The sequence below is a fragment of the Chiloscyllium punctatum genome, chromosome 36 (genome assembly GCF_047496795.1).
Source record: "Chiloscyllium punctatum isolate Juve2018m chromosome 36, sChiPun1.3, whole genome shotgun sequence".
NCBI classification, from domain to species: domain Eukaryota; kingdom Metazoa; phylum Chordata; class Chondrichthyes; order Orectolobiformes; family Hemiscylliidae; genus Chiloscyllium; species Chiloscyllium punctatum.
The window spans coordinates 15,055,057-15,063,746 of record NC_092774.1 but is presented as its reverse complement, the minus strand read 5'-3'; the positions used below and the strand labels follow the sequence as shown (position 1 = coordinate 15,063,746).

General features: G+C 55.9%; 1 long non-coding RNA gene across 1 annotated transcript; it reads right to left on the bottom strand.

Moving 5' to 3' along the window:
* Nucleotides 1-7,229: 7,229 nt before the first annotated feature.
* LOC140460794 (uncharacterized) lies at nucleotides 7,230-8,690 on the bottom strand. The gene is made up of 2 exons (XR_011954326.1): nucleotides 8,646-8,690; nucleotides 7,230-7,834 (listed from the first exon to the last, which is right to left on the bottom strand). It is a non-coding gene; the product is annotated as an uncharacterized lncRNA (long non-coding RNA).

The following is an 8,690-nucleotide window of genomic DNA, read 5'->3' as shown; positions in this document are numbered from 1 at the left end:
ACACAAAGAGGAACAGACACTGTCTGTCTCACACACACAAACAAACAGTCAGTCAGACACACACACAAACAGAGGAACAGACATCGTCTGTCAGAGACACACACAGGAACAGACTGTCAGGGACGCACACACAGAAACAGACACTGTCTGTCACACACACAGACACAGAGGAACAGACTAAGAGTGTGTGTGAGCGTGAGAGAGAGACTGGCCCTGTGCGTGTAATACTTTACCCATAGTGCCCCATGGATGTACAGGTTAGGGTGAATTGGCCGTGTTAAATTACCCATAGTGCCCAGAGATGAGCAGGTTAGGGTGGATTGGCCGTGCTAAATTACCCATAGTGCCCAGGGATGTGCAGGTTAGGGTGGATTGGCCGTGCTAAATTACCCATAGTGCCCAGGGATGTGCAGGTTAGGGTGGATTGGCCATGCTAAATTACCCATAGTGCCCAGGGATGTGCAGGTTAGGGTGGATTGGCCATGCTAAATTACCCATAGTGCCCAGGGACATGCAGGTTAGGGTGGATTGGCCATGCTAAATTACCCATAGTGCCCAGGGATGTGCAGGTTAGGGTGGATTGGCCATGCTAAATTACCCATAGTGCCCCAGCAATGTGCACGTCAGGGTGGCTTGACCGTGCTAAATTACCCATAGTGCCCAGGGATGTGCAGGTTAGGGTGGATTGGCCATGCTAAATTACCCATAGTGCCCAGGGACGTGCAGGTCAGGGTGGCTTGGCCGTGCTAAATTAACCATAGTGCCCAGGGATGTGCAGGTTAGGGTGGATTGGCCGTGCTAAATTACCCATAGTGCCCAGGGATGTGCAGGTTAGGGTGGATTGGCCGTGCTAAATTACCCATAGTGCCCAGGGATGTGCAGGTTAGGGTGGATTGGCCGTGCTAAATTACCCATAGTGCCCAGGGATGTGCAGGTTAGGGTAGATTGACCGTGCTAAATTACCCATGATGCCCAGGGATGTGCAGGTTAGGGTGGATTGGCCATGCTAAATTACCCATAGTGCCCAGGGACATGCAGGTTAGGGTGGATTGGCCATGCTAAATTACCCATAGTGCCCAGGGATGTGCAGGTTAGGGTGGATTGGCCATGCTAAATTACCCATAGTGCCCCAGGGATGTGCAGGTCAGGGTGGCTTGGCCGTGCTAAATTAACCATAGTGCCCAGGGATGTGCAGGTTAGGGTGGATTGGCCGTGCTAAATTACCCATAGTGCCCAGGGATGTGCAGGTTAGAGTGGATTGGCCGTGCTAAATTACCCACAGTACCCAGGGATGTGCAGGTTAGGGTGGATTGGCCATGCTCAATTACCCATAGTGCCCAGGGATGTGCAGGTTAGGGTGGATTGGCCATGCTCAATTACCCATAGTGCCCAGGGATGTGCAGGTTAGGGTGGATTGACCATGCTCAATTACCCATAGTGCCCAGGGATGTGCAGGTTAGGGTGGATTGGCCGTGCTAAACTACTCATAGTTTAATTCAGATAAATGTGAGGTGCTGCATTTTGGGAAAGCAAATCTTAGCAGGACTTATACACTTAATGGTAAGGTCCTAGGGAGTGTTGCTGAACAAAGAGACCTTGGAGTGCAGGTTCATAGCTCCTTGAAAGTGGAGTCACAGGTCGATAGGATAGAGAAGGAGGTGTTTGGTATGCTTTCCTTTATCGGTCAGAGTATTGAGTACAGGAGTTGGGAGGTCAGGTTGTGGCTGTACAGGACATTGGTTAGGGCCACTGTTGGAATGCAATTCTGGTCTCCTTCCAATTGGAAAGATGTTGTGAAACGTGAAAGGGTTCAGGAAAGATTTACAAGGATGTTGGAGGGTTTGAGCTACAGGGAGAGGCTGGGCCTGTTTTCCCTGGAGCGTCGGAGGCTGAGGTTATAAAATCATGACGAGCATGGATAGGGTAAATAGGCAAGGTCACACCCCCACCCCAATAGAGTGGGGGATTCCAAACCTAGAGGGGCATAGGTTTAGGGGGAAGAGGGGAAAGATATAAAAGAGACCTAAGGGGCAACCTTTTTCACACAGAGGGTGGTACGTGTATGGAACGAGCTGCCAGAGGAAGTGGTGGGGGCTGGTACAATTACAACATTTCAAAGGCATCTGGATGGGGACGTGGATAGGAAGGGCCAAATGGGGGCTAGGATATCAGGTCAGCAAGGAAGTGTTGGACGAAATGGTCTGTTTCTGTGCTGCACAACTCTATGACCCTATATATAGCACTGACGTGCAGAGGGAACATGGGAGTTCAAACACATAACGCCCTCCTGAATACTCCGTACAGGGAGAATTGCGTTCCTCTCATGGTCACCCACATGACCGGAAGGATGTGGAGGCTTCAGGAGAGGCTTCCCAGGATGCGGCCTGGATGAGAGGGTCCGAGCTGCAAGGAGAGACTGGAGAAGCCTGTTTTCTCTGGACTGGTGGAGTGCCCACCGTGGGGGAACGAGCAAGCTAACGCCAGCTCAAGGTTAGGCTGTGAACTGACGCCATCTTGGGGGGGGGGGGGGTTCTGAATGGGGCGCTACCACAGCCGGACACACACACTCTGCAGACAGCTATGGCCTCGAACCCCAAGATCCCTCTGCGCGTCATCGTCTCACAGGGAACCGACCCTTTGGTCCGACTCTTTCTTCCTCGCCGACCGGAGATCCCGGGCTGGGGAAGATGCGCTCGCCCAGGGTCTGCGTTCAAACAGGCCCGATCGGGACACCGACCGGGAGCCACTGGGCAGGTTGAGAATCAACATGGCGCCTCGTTGCCCGCATTGTTGCCTCCCTTTCCCAGCATGCATCCCTTTCGCCGTCAGCGGGTTTGGGAGCAGCTTCCCCCGCCCTCTCGGAGCTCGTCGCAATCTTGCCTCGCCTGGATCTGAAACCCCCACCCCCCGGGATGTTCGGTGAGGCCGCTTTTGGAATACCGCGGACAGTTCCGATCGCTGGGATGCCAAAAAACGCAAAAGGTCGCACCAGATGCTCTCAAGGATGCTGCTGGGATTGGGGGTTGGAAGGTGGGGAGGGGGAAATCTGTCCTCGGGGGTGGCCTTATAGAATCACGAGGGGCACGGAAGAGTTGGACCGAAGGGTCTGTTTCTGTGCTGCACAACTCCGTGACCCGATAGCACTGACGTGCAGAGGGGGAGCTTGGGAGTTCAAACACATAGGCCCCCCCCCTGAAAGTTGCCACACCCGTCCAGGGAGTATTGCCTTCCTCTCATGGTTGCCCACATGAGAGGACCCCCCCCCACCAACCCCAGGGTAGGAGAATCCAAAACGCAAGAGGGCGTAGGTTTAAGGTGAGAGGCTAACACAAGGGGGCCCCCCGAGAGGGTGGGGGTGGTGGTGGGGAGGGGGGGGGAACGTTCTCACGCAGAGGGTGGTGTGTGTATGGAGCCACAGGAAGTGGGGACTGAAAAGGCCCAAACGCAGCCGTAAGGGACAGCGGGGGGGGGGGGGGGGTACGTTTAAGGATGCAAGGACCACCCCCCTCCCCGGCTTTCTGCACGTGAGAGGATTTTCACTTTCGTGGATAAGTGCTGGCAGCGAGAGAGGTGCCCACACCGCCCCAAAGAAGTGCTAATAGATGACTCTCTTCCTCTCTCTCTCCTACACCCCAGTCTCCTTTACCTCCTGCCATCCCAATCTCCGATGACTCGGCTGAACGTCCCGTCATCCTCACACCCACCCCACCTCTCTCGGCCTTCCCAGTCCTGGTTGGGTGAAACTCCACCACACGCACCGAGGGACCTCAACTGTCCGAACGACTCGGGCGGGAGCGTACTCCGTTCGGACGACCCAACGCCAGACCCAACACCGTCGGGACCTCACCGTCGCGTGCGGTTTCGTCGAAGTTCCTCTGCGCGTACGGCTTCCACTTCACCTTGGCCCCGTATTTCCCACACCGTTCCCTGCTCTCACGAACGCGTTCGGCTTGGGCTTCCTCGAGACGGACAGCACGGAAACAGGCCTGCCCAGATATCCCGAACCCGATCTCGTCCCGCCTGCCGGCTCCTGGCCCGTATCCCTCCAAACCCTCCCTGTCCGACCTTGTCGATGGTCCCAGCCTCCACCACTTCCTCTGGCAGCTCACTCCACACACGTTCCACTGTGCGTGTTATTTGTGAGGGGTTTTATTTGGGGGGGGGGGGGGGGGGGGGTGGGGTGGAGAGAATGCTCAAGAGGTTTTCCCTTCCAAATTAACGCTTCACTTCACGCCATGTGGGATTGTGGGAACGCTCAACTTTCGATAGCGGGGACGGGGGATTTGGAAAGGGAAGAGAACACCGTTCCCTGGGTCAGCACGGGTGAAGGGGGCTGTTTCCCGTGCTGTATGGGTGGTCCGGAGAGACCTTCTTAAAGCGGGTGACCGAGGGGGGGGGAGGGGGGATGGATAGCTCACCCATCCTCACGTGAGGATGGCTTGGGCCTAACCCCGCTGGCATTTAGACTTCAAGGCTTTCTATCCCTTGAGACAATGCCCCTTGAGAGGGGGGGGGTAGGTTTAGGGTGAGAGGGGGAAAGGGAGCTGAGGGGTAACGTTCTCACCCAGAGGGTGGTGCGTGTGTGGAATGAGCTGCCAGACGAAGGGGTAGAGGCTGGTACAACGACAGCATTGAAAAGGTGGATGGGGACAGGGATAGGAAAGGGATTGGAGGGTAATGGGCCAAGGGCTGGCAAACGGGACCAGTCGGCGTGGACAAGATGGGCTGAAGGGTCAGTGTCTGTGCTGCATGCGTCTTTGACGTCGACACTTCTGCGCTTCAATGGACATCGGGTGCAGACCCTCCAACCTTTCCCCAGAGGTAAGCCAATCAATCCAGGGGGAAATCACCTCAGAACCGACTCTTCTCTGACACAAGGAGACCGGATGTGGACTCACCAACGCCCTGTACGAGAGAAGTATACCATCGCTACTTCCATCTCCAATTGGGGTGGCACAAGGGTGAGCACAGCTGCCTCACAGCGCCAGGGACCCAGGTGCGATTCCACTGTCGGGCACGTTCTCCCAGTGTCTGTGTGGGTTTCTTCCACAGTCCAGGGATGTGCAGGTTAGGGTGGATTGGCCATGCAAAATTACCCATAGTGCCCAGGGATGTGCAGGTTAGGGTGGATTGGCCGTACTAAATTACCCATAGTGCCCAGGGATGTGCAGGTTAGGTGCATTAGTCAAGAGGGTAAACATAGGGTAGGGGGGACTGGATCAGGGTGGGTCGGTGTGGACTTGTTGGGCCGAAGAGCCTGTTTCCACACCTTAGGGATTCCATAAAATAACCATTCTGTAAAATTCCTGTCAGAATCCACTTCAACGTCCCTTCTTAAATCACGTCACACCTACTCACGGGCTCTTATCCCGTGGAATTTCGATCCTTTTCTATATTTAAGGAGAACCCCTGCAATTGTTTTCAATTCTTCCCACCAAAGTGAATAATTTCACATATCCACCCCCCGCCCCCCAAACACCATCAGCCAGGTACCTGCCCACTCTCTCATCTCCTCATCAGGACTATCTTGGGCCCTCGGCTCACTCAAGAGTCACACGAGCACGGAAACAGACCCTTCGGCCCAACCAGTCCGTGCCGACCCCCAATCCCAAACCAAACCAGTCCCCACCTGCCCGCTCCTGGCCCCTATCCTCCAAACCTTTCCTGTTCACGTACTTCGCCAAATGTCTTAACTTCATAACGGCCCCCCCGCATCCATCATCCATCACTTCCTCAGGAAGCTCATTCCACACGCGAACAACCGCGTAAAAAAAGTTGCCCCCCCCCCAGTCCTTTTTAAATCTCTCTCATCTCACCTTAAAAATGCACCCCCTCGCCTTGAACCCCCCCAGTCGAGGGGACAGACGCCCGCCATTCACCCTGCCCACGCCCCTCGATTTTACACACCTCTACAAGGTCACCCCTGCACTCCATGAAAAATGTCGCAGCCTCTCCTTATAACCCAAACCCTCCCTTCCCGGCAACATCCTGGCAAATCTCTTCTGAACCCTCTCCTGCTTAATGATACCCTTCCTGTAACAGGGCAACCAGACCCGGACACAGTACTCCAGACGGAGCTTCACCAATGTCCTGTACAACCTCAACACAACTTCCCAACTCTTGTACTCCAAGGTCTGAGCGATGAAGGCAAGCGTGCTAAATGCCTTCTTAACCATCCAGGGCAGCACGGCAGCTCAGTGGTTAGCACTGCTGCCTCACAGCGCCAGAGACCCGGGTTCAATTCCCACCCTCGGGGGCAACTGTGTGTGGAGTTTGCACATTCCCCCCCGGTGTCTGTGTGGGTTTCCTCCGGGTGCTCCAGTTTCCTCCCACAGTCCAAAGACCTGTAGGTCAGGGTGAATTGGCCATATCGCCCAGTGATGTGCAGGTTAGGGTGGATTGACCATGTGAAATTACCCATAGTGCCCAGGGATGTGCGGGTTAGGGTGGATTGACCATGTGAAATTACCCATATCGCCCAGGGATGTGCAGGTTAGGGTGGATTGACCGTGCTAAATTACCCATAGTGCCCAGGGATGTACAGGTTAGGGTGGATTGACCATGCTAAATTACCCATAGTGCCCAGGGATGTGCAGGTTAGGGTGGATTGTCCATGCTAAATTACCCATAGTGCCCAGGGATGTGCAGGTTAGGGAGGATTGACCGTGCTAAATTACCCATAGTGCCCAGGGATGTGCAGGTTAGGGAGGATTGGACTGAAATCCATATACACCACATCAACTGCTTTACCCTCATCCACCTGTTTGGTCACCTTCTCAAAGAACTCAGTAAGATTTGTGAGACATGACCTAACCTTCACAAAACCGTGGTGACTATCCCTGACCAACTTCCTCGATGATTATAAATCCTATCTCTTATAACCCTTTCCAACACTTTACTCACAACCGAAGTAAGGCTCACTGGTCTATAATTACCCGGGTTGTCTCTACTCCCCTTCCTGAACAAGGGAACTACATTTGCTCTCCTCCCGTCTTCTGGTACTATTCCTGTAGATAACGATGACATAAAGATCAAAGCCAGAGGCTCTGCAAGCTCCTCCCTGGCTTCCCAGAGAATCCTCGGATTAATCCCATCTGGCCCAGGGACTTGTCTATTTTCATACACTGCACAATTGCTAACGGCTTCCCCTTGCGAACCTCAATCTCGCCTGCCAGTGTTCAGTACCTGGAGGAATCCTCTCGCAACCGGTCTAGCTCCCTGTGCAGCGGTAGATTAATAAACTTTATTGTGCAAAACTCCCCGTCGCTGGGTGAGGTGACAAACTTCACCCGCGTGCTCCAAACTCCCCGTGGATTGGCGTGATTAACAACACCCCCCCCCCCCCCACCGCTCACCCCCACCTGAATCCCAACAGTTTTCGGAGGACCTCCAGTGGCGTTGCTCAGGATCGCAGACATCAGAGCCCTGATCGCGTGGGGAGGTGGGGGTGGGGGGTGACTGCATTCGGTCCAGGCCCCCTCTAGATCCACGAAGCTGGGGGGTGGCGTGGGGTCTATCCTTGACACCTCCCTCCCCCTCGCCAAACCCCCTCGCGAGGTCAAGCGCAAGGAGATGTCGGCAGAAGCTGGAAAATCCAGGTAGGAAGGATCGCTCTCTCTCTCTCTCTCCCCCCCCCACCTCTCGCCTCGGCCCCCCGGGGATGGGGAGGGGGTCGGTCAGCCCTCCAGCAGCTCGGTGAACACCTTCCGTCGCTTGCTCTCTGCCGCCTGGTGCTCCTCCCACTGGCGCCTGCGGTTCAGGAAGTGGGCCAGCGCCAGGTTGCGTACCACGTGGTGCCCCACCGGGTGCTGGGACAGCTCGCCCTCCCGGGAGGCTGGAGAAAGGAAACGGGAAGGGGGGGGGGGGGGGTAAATGAGGTGCACGGTCAGCGACGGGCTCTATCTACCTCCCCTCCACCCAACCCCAGCACGCAGGGCAGAGATACCGCAAGGCGACAGGGGAGAGAGAGAGAGAGAGAGACACAGGGCGGGAGACAGAGAGAGGAAGAGAGACAGAGGGAGAGAGAGACAGAGAAACAGCGAGAGAGAGAGAGAGAGTGTGAGATTGAGTGTGAAGGAGGGAAATAGGGAGGGGAGGAAATCGGAGAAGCGACCATCCCAACCAGTGTACCGCCCCCAACCCAACCCAGGTGTGGGGGGAGGGGTCACTGCTCTGGTTGGAATCAGGCAACACAACTTCAGTCCCCTCCTCCGCGCCCAAATCGACTCCCCCACCACCATCCTCAGGAACGGTGAGGAAATGATGTCACTCGGCCCATCAGAATGGGCCTCTCCCCAAACCCCGCGATTCCCTAACAACCCCCTCCGCCCCCATCCCAGTCACCCTCCATCCTGCGCCTCCCCGACACGATCCGTACTCGCTCCGACTCGGGAAGGTAGTCCGTGAGAATTCCTACGGAGCTTCTGAGGGGAGAAATTCCACATCCCCTTCCCCCTCCCCATCACCCCCCGACCCCACGGGCTCCCTCACCTCTCGCACGGCCGTACACCCCAGGTCAGCCTGAATGGAGGTGGGGGGGCGAAGGGGACGGTACAGCCCATGAGGGAAAGCTGGTGGGTGGGTGGGGAGGGGGGCGGGGTTGGGGAGTGGAGGGAGGGGAGGGGTGTTGGGGACACTGGTCTTACCAAGCTCCTCTGCGATCTTCTGCTTGGTCTTCACTGACGCCACGC